This window comes from Bufo gargarizans, unplaced genomic scaffold (assembly GCF_014858855.1).
Source record: "Bufo gargarizans isolate SCDJY-AF-19 unplaced genomic scaffold, ASM1485885v1 original_scaffold_1247_pilon, whole genome shotgun sequence".
Taxonomy (NCBI): domain Eukaryota; kingdom Metazoa; phylum Chordata; class Amphibia; order Anura; family Bufonidae; genus Bufo; species Bufo gargarizans.
The window spans coordinates 116,394-130,587 of NW_025334287.1; the positions used below are offsets into that span (position 1 = coordinate 116,394).

At 47.4% G+C, this 14,194-nt stretch overlaps 1 protein-coding gene and 1 long non-coding RNA gene across 5 annotated transcripts in view; one reads left to right on the forward strand and one right to left on the reverse strand.

The window, feature by feature from the left end:
- Positions 1-3,383: 3,383 nt before the first annotated feature.
- LOC122923139 lies at positions 3,384-7,628 on the reverse strand. Its single transcript, XR_006387236.1, has 3 exons — positions 7,540-7,628; positions 3,889-4,022; positions 3,384-3,796 (listed from the first exon to the last, which is right to left on the reverse strand). It is a non-coding gene; the product is annotated as an uncharacterized LOC122923139 (long non-coding RNA).
- Positions 7,629-7,702: 74 nt separating this feature from the next.
- Positions 7,703-14,194, forward strand: part of LOC122923136 (kinesin-like protein KIF22) — a 39,661-nt gene continuing 33,169 nt past the window's right edge. For all 4 annotated transcript variants that reach the window (XR_006387234.1, XR_006387235.1, XM_044273858.1 and 1 more), the window contains exon 1: positions 7,703-7,875. The gene's annotated coding sequence lies outside the window, so the exon portion shown is untranslated. The remainder of the gene's footprint in view (positions 7,876-14,194) is intronic.

Consider the following 14,194-nt stretch of genomic DNA (forward strand, 5'->3'; position numbering starts at 1 on the left):
AAGATGACAAAAAATTAATTTTTTTACACCGTTTTTATTCAAAAATTTTACAGTGTTCAACTGAGGGGTTAGGTAATGTGATATTTTTATAGAGCGATCGATACGGACGCGGCGATACCTAATATGTATACTTTTTTTTTATTTATGTACGTTTTACACAATGATTTCATTTTTGAAACAAAAAAAAAAAAATCATGTTTTAGTGTTTCCATAGTCTAAGAGCCATAGTTTTTTCAGTTTTTGGGCGATTATCTTGGGTAGGGTATGATTTTTGCGGGATGAGATGACGGTTTGATTGGCGCTATTTTGGGGTGCATATGACTTTTTGATCGCTTGCTATTACACTTTTTGTGATGTAAGGTGACCAAAAATTGTTTATTTAGCACAGTTTTTAATTTTTATGGTGTTCATCTGAGGGGTTAGCTCATGTGATATTATTATAGAGCTGGTCGATACGGACGCGGCGATACCTAATATATATACTTTTTTTTATTTATGTAAGTTTTACACAATAATATCATTTTTTAAACAAAAAAATAAATCACGTTATAGTGTCTAGTTTTTTTTTTTTGGGCCATTGTCTCATGTAGGGGCTAATTTTTTGCGGGATGAGGTGACGGTTTGATTGGTACTATTTCGGCGTACATGTGACTCTTTTGATCACTTTTATCACCTTTTTTGGGAAGTAAGGTGGGCAAAATTTCAATTTCCTGATAGTTTTTATTTTATGGAGTTCACCGTGCAGGGAAAGTAACATGACCGTTTTATAGATCAGGTCGTTACGTACGCGGCGATACCCAATATGTGTAGTGTATTTTATTTTTTACATTTTTATTCAGTGATAAATGTGATTTTATTATCTTTACTTTTTTTTTTTACATTTTTGGGACCCAGTGGGTCTGATGTCTGTATAATACAGTACATATTCTACTGTACTGTATTTTACTTACACTGAACAGATCTATGCTTTTAGCATAGATCTGTTCAGCACCATGGACAGCAGGACGCCTGAGAAGGCGTCCTGTTGCCATGGGGACCTTCCCCGTCTGCCACAACTAAGCAGATGGGGAAGGAGGGGAGCTCCCTCCCTCTCTCCCCCCATCCATCTGGGGGCTGCAAAGGCACAGCAGCCCCCCAATGGCAGAGGGGGGAGCTCCCTGACTTAACCCTTTCCATACCGCGGTCCATACGGAAAATGGCTAAACGGCTGACATCGCACTGAGCAATGTGCTGACACTCTGGTGAACCACTGGACACCAATGAAAATTTAGCGGGAGGCAGGCGGGGGATCGCGATCCCGCAACTGCCGCACCGCCCACAAACCGCCCCCCTGCACCCCCCCACATAAATGAATTCGGGGGGGGGGGGTTAAAAAAAAAATAGATTTTGGACATTTTTAGGTTTCTGATCCCTGGGATCAGAAACTACATAAAGCGCTGCAAACCCCCCTCGGCATTGAGCCTGAGTGCCTGGCTGTGTGTAACAGCCGACACTCAGCGCTGTCACCATGTCTGCAGACATGGTGACAGTTTAATGCCAGGACGAGTATACTCATCCTGGTGCGCTAAGTACCCTCGCTCCAGGACGAGTATACTCGTCCAAGGTCCTGAATGTGTTAAAGGGAATCTGTCACCTGCTTTTACCATTTTAAGCTGGCACCATCGCTATGTTCACTAAAGTACATTATTTCCAGAAGTCATCTTTTTACTTTATTTCGTTTTGTCCTTTTGATATAAAAGCGCTTTTTATGATATGCTAATGAGGCTCCAAGGTGCCCAGGGGGGCGTTTTTTCCCCTATCCGGTGCCCAGTGACGCCCCCCTGCAGTGCCTAAAAACGCCTCCTGATCCTCAAATAACCTCCCACAGCCCGGCAAACGGTTCCGCCCCCTCTCCACGTCATAGTCTACCTTCTAGAAATGCCCCGTCCTTCTTCCTGTCGGCTAGAAAACTTGCGCACATGCAGTACCGCCTGCGCGATCATTAACCTCCTCAGGGCAACAGCGCTCAGGTTACATCACTGGGCTCAGCGCATGCTCAGTGAGACTTTTGAGGCTGTTGCCCTCAGGAGCTTGATGATCGCGCAGGCGGTACTGTGCCTGCGCAAGTTTTCTGTCCGCCGACAGGAAGAAGGATGACTGCACACTCTCAATGGCTGCACACTCTCCCTGGTCAACCAAGTCCGCTGCCTTGGAGTGACCTTGGATTCTGCCCTCTCCTTCAGACCGCACATCCAAGCCCTTTCCACCACCTGCTGCCTCCAACTCAAAAACATCTCCCGCATCCGCACTTTCCTTAACTTTGAATCTGCAAAAATGTTTGTACATGCCCTCATCATCTCCTGCCTAGACTACTGCAACATCCTCCTCTGTGGCCTTCCATCTAGCACTCTCGCACCCCTCCAATCTATCGTCAACTCTGCTGCCCAACTAATCCACCTCTCACCCCTTTACTCCTCTGCCAATCCCTTCACCGGCTCCCCATTGCCCAGCGAATTCACTTCAAAGTACTAACAAATACATACAAAGCCGTCCATAACCTGTCCCCTCCCTACATCTCTGAGCTACTTTCCCGATACACCCCCACACGCACTCTCCGATCCTCACAAGACCTCCTTCTCTCCTCTCCTCTTATTGCCTCTTCCCACAATCGCCTCCAGGACTTCTCCCGTGCATCCCCCACACTCTGGAACTCGCTGCCCCAACATATCAGACTCTCACCTACAGTGGAATCCTACAAAAGAAACCTGAAAATCCACCTTTTCAGACAAGCCTACAACCCGTGACCCTGCTGCCTCTATACCGCCATGACCAGCTTCACCCGCACCTACTGTGTCCTTCTCCCATACCATGTAGATTGTAAGCCTCGCGGGTAGGGCCCTCTGTCCTCTGTACCAGTCTGTAACTCATCTTGTTTATGATTAGTGCAATTGTCTGTATTATGTATGGGCACCGCTTATCATATGTACACCGCTTATCATATGTACAGCGCCAGGGAATGAATGGCGCTTTAATAATAAATAATAATAAGGCTACTTTCACACTAGCATTCGGGCGGATCCGTCTGCATTATTTTTGGCATATAAAAGCTAAGTGTGAAAATAGCCTCGTGCGGATCCGTCCAGACTTTCAATGTAAAGTCAATGGGGGACGGATCCGCCTGAAGATTGAGCCATATTGTGGCATCTTCAAACGGATCCGTCCCCATTGACTTACATTGTAAGTCTGGGCGGATCCGCACAGCCAGGCGGACACCCGAACGCTGCAAGCAGCGTTCAGCTGTCCGCCTGTCCGTGCGGAGGCGAGCGGAGCGGAGGCTGAACGCCGCCAGACTGATGCAGTCTGAGCGGATCCGCTCCATTCAGACTGCATCAGGGCTGGACGGCTGCGTTCGGGTCCGCTCGTGAGCTCCTTCAAACGGAGCTCACGAGCGGACCGACGAACGCTAGTGTGAAAGTAGCCTGATACAGCGTGGACCATTTGCCTTGATTTTTAAACCAAATGAAATAAAAGTTTGCTTGTTTTTTGGAGCCGAACATCATTTCGTTTTCTTCCTATGGTTACTTACACATAATCTGCAACAGCTCCATATCTTCTTGTTGACGCAAATTTATGTCACATGTCGTTAAGGGGTTAAAGAGATGCTCAATCCATGTGCATAACGAAATAAAAATTATGACGACAAGTGCATAACAAGGGTAAAAAAAATAATGACAGAATATAAGCATATGATGTTGTGAGCGAGGTGACTGGATCCATTCAATCTTCAAGAAAGCAAATGTAAGAAGCCAACTGAAACCTGTTTAAAAATAAAGGGAAAAAAGTGAATCTATAAACCAGAAAGAAAGCCGGAAAAATTTACTAGACAAATATAAAAAATAAAAAAAGTACCTTTCATACAATATCCATTCTTTAGCGTTTTCCCTAAGGCTGGATGTTCTCAGGAAACATCACCACCAGGTATCTTTCTGGTAACGCGCGTCACCCCTATTGTTGTCTGCCTCCGATATGACCAGACCCTGCACCTGCAAAAAGATTAGCCTCAAAAATGAATGTCTTGCTCTTATCCAGGTCACATTTCTATCAAAATGTTCATTTAAATAGTTCAAGTGGCTTTCAGTTTATTAAACATTTCCATATTTAAAAAAAAATAAAAAATAAAAATCACACTTCCACAAAATACATGCTTTTAACCGCTTGCCGCACACCTAACGCCGAAAAGAGTCATTGCTGCGGCTCTCTCAGGCTACACTAACGCCGATTGGCGTCATCTCGCGTGAGCCGAGATTTCCTGTGAACGCGCGCACACAGGATCGCGTAGTTCACCTGCAGCCTGCCGGCCGCGATCATTGGCTGGCAGGCTGTGGATTTTTGAATCGACCAATGAAATGGTTATGTCAGACGCTATTTTGAAAATAGCATCTGATACCTGCTGCCTGCTCCTCTGGTGTCCCTTTTGCTTGGATCGACCACCAGAGGACACAGGCGGCTCTCTAAGTAGCACCAATCACCACACTACACATTAGATATTACCCTGGCATTTATTAACCCCATATTTAGCACCTGATCACCCATATTAGACTCCCTGATCGCCCCCTTATCCACCCCCCTGTCACTGATCACCCCCCTGTAAGGGTTCCTCATCCCTGCCAGGTAGTTTAGCGCCCAGCCCACTCCAGTCACTGATTAGTCGCTAATTAGCGTCATCGCTGTCGCTAATCAGCACTAGTACTATATAGTATCTGTAAGTGATCAATACTGATCGCAATCAGATCTATATCAGTACATTAGGGTCACCTTATGCACTACAAAAAACGCTGTGTTCGCCCGATCAGGCCTGATCTTGTGCGCACACTTGCGTTCAGTCCGCCCCGCCGCAGTGACAGAATATTTTTTTTCAGATCACTGCAAAAACACCGTAAAATCGCTGCGCCGCTATAAAGATCACTTTTGAGCTTTTTGGATCTTTATTAGCGATCGCAGCTTTACTTCGCACGCACTCCTTTTTACTAGGTAGGTTTGCTCTTTTTCCTGGGTAGTCTCAGAGGAATACCCCCTAAATTTAGTGAACCCAAAATGTCAAACAAGGGGGTATTCCGCTGAAGAGGCCTACAGGATTCTGACCGTTATGGATGAAAGCGATGGGGACGCCTCATCCGCTGAATCCAGTGGTTCAGAATATGAACCTGTAGACAGCAGTGGCACTCTAACCGCTAGTGAAGACGACGAGGTAGAGGTCCCTGCTACGGTCAGGCGTACCCGATCCCATGTAAGAGTTCTGCCTACCCCGCGTGATGAGCCTCATTTGCAGCAGAGTGGTGCTAGCGCTGATCTTGTTTATGGTGCGGCATACACCAGCAGCACAGCACAGCCTGGACCTTCTACCAGCACTGCCGTATTCCCTGGTGAAGTGGCGAGCACCAGACGGGCAGTTCCAGCTGGTACGGTGGCACGTGCAATAACTCCCCTGTCGCAGCCACCGCGTTCACAGGCCCGTAGAGCCCTTAGTCTCCCAGAGGTGCTGGCAAATCCTAATTGGCAATCCCCTGCTTCCGCCGCACCCGTATTGCCCCCTTTCTCCGCCTAGTCCCGAGTTCGCGTGGAGACGGCTCATTTAGGATCGGCCCTTCAGTTTTTTGAGCTGTTCTTCACCGCGGATCTCTATGACCTAGTTGTGGCAGAAACCAACTGCTACGCCACACAGTTTATTACCGCCAATCCGGAAAGCTTCCATGCCCAGCCTTCCCGGTGGAAACCAGTCACCGTTTCCGAGTTTAAAATTTTGTTGGGCCTTCTCCTCAGCATGGGTCTAACTAAAAAAAACTTATTGCGGTCATATTGGTCTAAAGACCCAATACATTTCATGCCCATGTTCTCTGCTGCAATGTCCAGGGCGCGTTTTGAGGCCATCATGTGCTTTATGCATTTCACTGACAATAGCACCTGTCATCCAAGAGGCCACCCTGCTTATGACCGGCTCCACAGAATTCGGCCCCTCATAGACCATTTGTCATCCAGATTTGCAGATGCGTATACCCCTAATCAAAACATCTGCATAGACGAGTCCCTAGTACATTTTACCGGGCGCCTTGGCATAAAACAGTACATCCCCAGCAAGCGCGCCCGGTCAACTGTGCTTCTTGCAGACTCCAGACTAACTCTATAGGCCCCCTGCAGAGTATTACTTAGCCATACACCCACCAAGCGGAAACCTCACCTGCTTCTGCCCTTGTCCTCACCAGATCAAACTACTCAAAAGCCCGGGAAAGCATTTCAGCAACCCCCCCCCCCCCCTCCTCTTGCAGAGCATTCCAGCAACCCCCCACGCCCCCTCTTGCAAAGCATTCCAGCAACCCCCCACCTCCCCTCTTGCAAAGCATTCCAGCAACCCCCCACCCCCCCTCTTGCAAAGCATTTCAGCAACCCCCCACCCCCCCTCTTGCAGAGCATTCCAGCAACCCCCCCCCTCTTGCAGAGCATTCCAGCAACCCCCCCCCCTCTTGCAGAGCATTCCAGCAACCCCCCCCCCCCTCTTGCAGAGCATTCCAGCAACCCCCCCCCTCTTGCAGAGCATTCCAGCAACCCCCCCCCCTCTTGCAGAGCATTCCAGCAACCCCCCCCCCTCTTGCAGAGCATTCCAGCAACCCCCCCCTCTTGCAGAGCATTCCAGCAACCCCCCCTCTTGCAGAGCATTCCAGCAACCCCCCCTCTTGCAGAGCATTCCAGCAACCCCCCCTCTTGCAGAGCATTCCAGCAACCCCCCCTCTTGCAGAGCATTCCAGCAACCCCCCCTCTTGCAGAGCATTCCAGCAACCCCCCTCTTGCAGAGCATTACAGCAACCCCCCCCTCTTGCAGAGCATTACAGCAACCCCCCCCTCTTGCAGAGCATTACAGCAACCCCCCCTCTTGCAGAGCATTCCAGCAACCCCCCCCTCTTGCAGAGCATTCCAGCAACCCCCCCCTCTTGCAGAGCATTCCAGCAACCCCCCCTCTTGCAGAGCATTCCAGCAACCCCCCCTCTTGCAGAGCATTCCAGCAACCCCCCCCCCTCTTGCAGAGCATTCCAGCAACCCCCCCCCTCTTGCAGAGCATTCCAGCAACCCCCCCCCTCTTGCAGAGCATTCCAGCAACCCCCCCCCTCTTGCAGAGCATTCCAGCAACCCCCCCCCCTCTTGCAGAGCATTCCAGCAACCCCCCCCTCTTGCAGAGCATTCCAGCAACCCCCCCCTTTGCAGAGCATTACAGCAACCCCCCCCCCCCTTTGCAGAGCATTACAGCAACCCCCCCTCTCTTGCAGAGCATTGCAGCAACCCCCCCTCTCTTGCAGAGCATTACAGCAACCCGCCCCCCTTGCAGAGCATTACAGCATCCCCCCCCTCTTGCAGAGCATTACAGCAACCCCCCCTCTTGCAGAGCATTACAGCAACCCTCTCCTAAGCCTCTGGGGGAAATGAACTGTGCTTCTTGCAGACTCCAGACTAACTCTATAGGCCCCCTGCAGAGTATTACTTAGCCATACACCCACCAAGCAAAAACCTCACCTGCTTCTGCCCTTGTCCTCACCAGATCAAACCACTCAAAAGCCCGGGAAATCAACTGTGCTTCTTGCAGACTCCAGACTGGCTCCGCCTACTCGAGTCTGGTCACATGGGCATGACATCATCAGAGGTCCTTTAGCTGCCTAGGAAATGCCCGTGGCGGGGGTGCGTTCCACAGTGGAACGCACGCTCACACCACATGCCTGCAGCTTAGCTACACCTGTGGCCAATACATCTGAATAATCAAGAGGGCTATAAAGTGGGCAGTGACAGGCAGACAATGACTCTGGACCGCCATAGGGAGTGCAAGGGAGGACTGGACCGTAGGACAACTTAAATGTGAGTAACTCCATAAGACTGCTATAAATCGGCTCAAGATATATGAATACATCTTCTCTCATTCCTTAATGTCTTGAATGCCCGGGCTCCATTCATCCACCTGACATATCTGTGGGGCCAGACTTGCGTCATCTAGGACCTTTTCAAGGTAGCATCATTTATTTTGGTGGTGGTTTCCTTGAGTGACTGGAGACACAATAAGTATGTATATGTATATACTCCTCTCTTTTTCAGCCATATATCTATATCACATAGGGACGCTCGTCCTATAATATGACGCCCTGTGCCCTGTTGGCATACTAATACAAGGAGTGACATCAAAACTCTTAGACAGAGTGAGTTACCAATTAACCCTATGTGACTAGCATGGTGGTGGGCACACATTTATCAGGTGATGATTTAGTGCTGATGACGACCTGTAATTATACATATATGTCTCTTTTTCCTTTCTGTTCCCTTTACAGAATCCTAATCTGAAGTCCTGCATCTATGTAACTGATAGCCATGCATCGATGGTTGATTATGTCGGATGCTTCCTTAAACTCTCTTTAATACTAATAATATCATGTAAAACCAATAGGTCCAGTTCGAACTGCCATTTGTGCAGGAACAGACATGATCACACTAGGGCTGGTGAGAGAGATTCACCAGTAGAGCGGTCCCATTACCTGGGCCTCCTATCAGTGTGATATATAGGCTATATGCTGCTCACCTGTTGCAGCATTTTCTACACCTCATTATTTAATTTAACGGAAAGATTCATTCACCCCCTGATGATCCCACACCGTGGGGGAAACGCGTTGGGGTATTAGTGTATTGCTTTGATTCGGTCCATATATCTGGGTGACCGCTTACACCCCTATAACGGAGTGTTTTTTAATGAGTAAGTCCGGTGCGCCGCGTACCTTTTGATATTTTTATATCACCAGGGATGTATACATGGCGCACTAAATTTATGTTTGTTTTTGTCTTGCTGTCCATAGAGGTCCCCCACAGAATAGGCTCATCTCAACAGGGAGGGCTACCTAGGATCTGTTAGCCTTAGGCTGGAGGACAGGGAGTCCCCACCATCAGGGGCCGTCCCTGGGCAAAGGGTTTAGCACAGGGTCCATAATGGGGACATTGTCCTTGCCCACAGCTAAACCCATCTAGTTAGGATAGGTGGTGGACCAACCATGGACACTCCATATGTGTTGAGATAATAAAGAATGTTTAATAACTGAAGCGATTGTTCTCTTGAAGGGTTGACTCTGTAGCTGGATTTTGACTTTTTAATAAGGCTGGTTGTTACGGACGCAGCAATACTTATTATGTGTGTTTTTTATTGTGCATAATTTTATAAGGTGAACAGGCTTTTTTTTTTTTCACTTAAAACTTTATTTTTTTTATTATTTTAAAACCCTTTTTTGACTTTTTATTTTTGTCCCACTGTGGGACTTCTTCTTTTCAGGGTTTGATCTCTGTTTCAATGCGGTACAGTACATGGTGTATTGTACTTCTGTAGCTGGCAGGCGCCAATGTCTGTGTAAGGGATCGGGGCTGCCATAGCAACCATCAGCCCCCTGTCACGGCAGAGCGGGGTGGGGCGATGGAGTCAGAGGGAGACCCGCTCCCTCTGTAAACCCTGCACGTGACACGGTCCTCACTGACCATGGCATGTGAAGGGTTAATCCCGTTTCAACTATGACGGCTGTCAGTAACAGCTGGGCCCGTGCTGCTGACCGGGTGGGCGCAACTCCTGCACTCGCCCGATCCTGTACATGCACTTGGGGTTGCGGCAAGAGACCGCATTCCCCCGCGTATATGTATGTGAAAATGCGCAAATAGGTTAACGACCGATCCTGCGGATCATTCTCAGTATCAGTTCTCCTGCACACAAACGTTTTTTTTTCCTATTTCCGTTCCGTTTTTTGCGTTCCGTATACAGAACCATTCATTTCAATGGATCCGCAAAAAAAGGAAGGTACTCCGTCTGCCTTCAGTTTCCATATTTCCGTTCAAAGATAGAACGTGTCCTATTATTGTCCGCATAACAGACAAGGCTAGTACTGTTCTATTAAGGCCAGATGTTCCGTTCCCCAAAAAAAAACGGAATGCACGCAGATGTCATTCATATTTTTTGCGGACCGCAAAATACTGAAAAAGCCACGCGGTCGTGTGAAGGAGGCCTCAGGAGCCTAGAAAACCCTTTTAAAAATAGATTGAAAAGAAACATGGACAAGCGCTGTGGCCTCTTAATAGTATTCCAAGCATAGCGCCATACATTGTGTAATGGCTGGACCTGGTATGGCAGCTCAGTCACATTTGCTGTGTGGTCTCTTCCTTACAATAGCCAGTCAGTAGATCTCTGTATATTATACATATTAACCCAGCGATGTCTGATCCTGTGTCAGTTTGTAACTGAAATACTGCCACCATGTGGTTGGATGATCACGACTACTTATGATCAGGCAGAGCTCTGCTGGATCCGTGAGAGAGGTCTGCCTCCACACCATTCTGATCACTAGATGCTGAAGGATCTTGATGATGTCATGAGTGGGAGGGGCCAGAACCAGGAAGTGAATACTGTGATGTAAGTGAAGAGAAACATAATAGTGTGTGAGAGATGTATATGTAGCAGTGCTGTGTGTGCTGTATTAGTCATGGGGTGCATGCAGCAGTGCCGTGTATGTAAGTTCTGACCTTGACCCCTCCACTTCACTAAATATATATTATTTTTTTCTAATTTTCCGTTGTCTAAACCAAGGGTGCGTCTTATAGTCTGGAAAATGTAGATTACACTTACCAGTATTGTGTTTTCCATGAGATAATGGCAGCACCCATAGAGAGACCTCCTCTTTCTAGACAGGAAACAGAATTGCTTAAAACAGGGAACGCCCTCTATCGTCAGTCCTTTTCCAAGATTAAGGAACCCTCCTATTAATATATCTATAATTATCCAGATTATTCCTTTTTTTATTTTTTTTTATTCAAACTCCAGGATGGGAATAACGCGGGTGCGGTCATAGATAGTGGGGGGGTAAATAGAATCGTTGGTGGGATAGTGGGGGTTAATAAAGATACTTAGGGTCCTGCTCGTTGTCCAGGGGGGCTCGTCTGTCCAGGGGATGATTCTCCAGGTGAGGTGGGTGGGCGGCCGGCTCTCTTCTGCTTAGTGTCGGGCCAGCCGGACTTATATGTCCAGCCGCCCGCACTCCGTACCGCCCACACAGCGGCGCGCGAGCGCGCACCACTGTGAGGAACACGTGGGCCGGCGCGGTGAGATGACGTTACCGCGCCTGCCCGCGCATCCCTGCACGCGCGCCGCAGGGCCGCGTGTACTGGCTGACAGGCGGGAGATCCTTTGATCTCCCGTCTGCAGCTCTTAGCATTCCGGACATCGCAATGGTAATTGCGATGCCGGAATGCGCATAATAGAGGGAGCGGAGGTGTCTCCACTTTCTCTATTATGCTCCAATTATCTCCAGCCGGGCTGGAGATAATTGGAACAAAAGGATTCAGATTCATTAGAATCCGAATCCTTTTGAGGTCACCAGAATGACCGGACCTTATCCGGTCATCCTGGCGCCTTTACTCAGAATGCATCAATGTGAATGCTTGGGCCACATTCACATTGATGCATCTGGGTCCATGTAGGGGGGGGGTTTAATGTATGTGGGGCTGTGTGTGTGGCATTTACTTCAGGGGGGCATGAAGGGAGACATATATATCATGTGTATATATATTAAAGGGGCCCACATATATATTAAATGGGCACATGCATATGTATAGGCATTCGCGGGCCACACTATATGAATTCCCACAGGGGCATGGATGAGCCCCTGGGGAATATCGGAGGCGGATGGGCGCAGGTGCTGGGCACATTTGCGCACATCGTCCTCTGCACCGCCAATACACACACACACACACACACACACACACACACACACACACACACACACACACACACACACACACACACACACACACACACACACACACACACACACACACACACACACACACACACACACTACGCGCCACCCTTCCTCAACAGTATACATTATCTATTCTCAGGCTAGGTCATCAGTATCTGATCGGTGGGGGCCCGACAGCCTGGACCCAATGATCAGATGTTTGAGAAGGCACCAGAGCTCCTGTGAGTCTTGCAGCCTTCTCACAGTTAACCAAGCACAGTGCCGAACATATCGTCCTCAGCCCCACCCACTTCTATGGGGCCGAGCTGCTCATAGGTCATGTGACCTATGAACGTGTCGTCACTGGCCTAGGGAAAGCTGAGAGAAGGCTGCGATGCTACTGCGAGCATTATTCCTTCCCATGTGCATAACCTTACATTTGCCAGTGTTAAACCTCTGTAGTATATACACAGTATACTGTCCTCTGTAGTATATACACAGTATACTGTCCTCTGTAGTATATACACAGTATACTGTCCTCTGTAGTATATACACAGTATACTGTCCTCTGTAGTATATCTAGTGTCATCTGCAACAATTAATATTTTGCTGTGCATGCCTTCTACAAGATCATTAATAAATAAATTTAAAGAGGCCAAATACTGACCTCTGGTACCTCACTAGTGACCCCCTCCAATACCGACCTCTGTGGTACCCCACTAGTGACCCCTCCAATACTGACCCCTGAGGTACTCCACTAGTGACAGTGACCCAATCTCAGTGTGTACCGTTAATACCCACCCTCTGTTTTCTATCACTGAGCCAGTTACTTACCCACATACAGACGTTTTCTCCCAGTGAGCATTCTCATTTTATATACTAACCTTTTATGCGGTACAGTGTCGAATGCTTTGGAGAAGTCCAGATATACGACATCCATTGATTCGCCGCAGTCAAGTCTAGAACTTACCTCCTCATAGAAACTGATTAAATTAGTTTTACATGACCGATCCCTCATGAAGCCATGCTGATATGGTGTTTGCTTATTTTCATTGAGGTACTCCAAGATAGCATCTCTTAAAAAACCTTCAAACAGTTTACCCACGACAGATGTTAAACTTACCGGCCTATGGTTTCTGGGCTCTGTTTTTGGACCCATTTTGAATATTGCCACCACATTTTCTAAGCAACAATCCTGTGGAACACTCCCTGTCAATATAGAGTCCTTAAATAACAGAAATAAGGGTCTGTCTATGACTTTATTCTCTAAGGATACAGGGGTGTAAGCCATCTGGTCCCGGCGATTTATCCATTTTAATCTATTTAAGATGCTGCTGTACTTCTTCCTGGGTCAGACAGGGCACTTTTAATGGGAATTTACTTTTACATTCTGCATTTCATCTGAGTTTATTTTCCTCAGTGGGGGAAAAAAAAAATATTTAATAGCTTTGCTTTCTCCCCATTGCTGTCTACAACTCCCCCCTCATCACTCTGTAAAGGGCTGACATCTTCAGATTTATACTTTTCACCATTTATATAATTAAAGGGAACCTGTCACCTCTACTATGCTACCCTGACTGAGCGTTTCTAAATGTTCATTGTGTTACCCTAAACAAATAAATTAAACTTTTAATTTCATTTGCAGACAAATTCAATAAGTATTATGCATTTTTATATTTCCCGCCTTTTATGCAAATTAACATAAGAGTCATATCTTACTTGTGTGACCAGAGAAGTCATATTTTCAAGCTCTGACTCATCTCAGGTTAATTTGCATAAGTATCAAATCGTTTTTTTTTATACACAATAAAAGCACACAGAGCTATGGGGACTGTATATTGCGGATGTGCTAGCGGCCATCTAGCAACCCATGTCCTCAGCTCTATACCCGAAATCCAGGTGACGGGTTCCCTTTAAGGAACATTTTATGGTTAGTCTTACTCTCTTTGACAATGACTCACTCTGTTTCTAGTTTGGCTGCTTTTATTTATCTTTCACATATTCTATGTGTTTTTTATTTATCCACAATTTTTTTTCCATGTTCCTCACCCTTTTATTCCCATAAAAGGTATATACCTCTCACAATTAGAGCTTAGGATGCTTTTAAAAATATCCCATTTTCTGTAATAGCGGTTACTACCTGCCAATGTTTTCCTGGTCACAGCATGCTTTCAGCTTGTTCCCTGTAGCACTTCCTTAGGGCCAGCGTGTATCACTTCCTGTGATTTAAGGGTTTTGCACATGTGACCTTGCTGACCAATACTAGCCCTCCTGCACCTATATTAGTGGTCCAGCCCCCTTCCCAGGTGCCTGAGCGTTAAGGTCCTTGTATCCTGCGAAGGTTGCTGTTATCTTTTGCTTGCGTTCCTGTTTACCTGACCCGTGGCTTGTTTCTGGATTCTGCTACCTGTTTGATCCCTGCC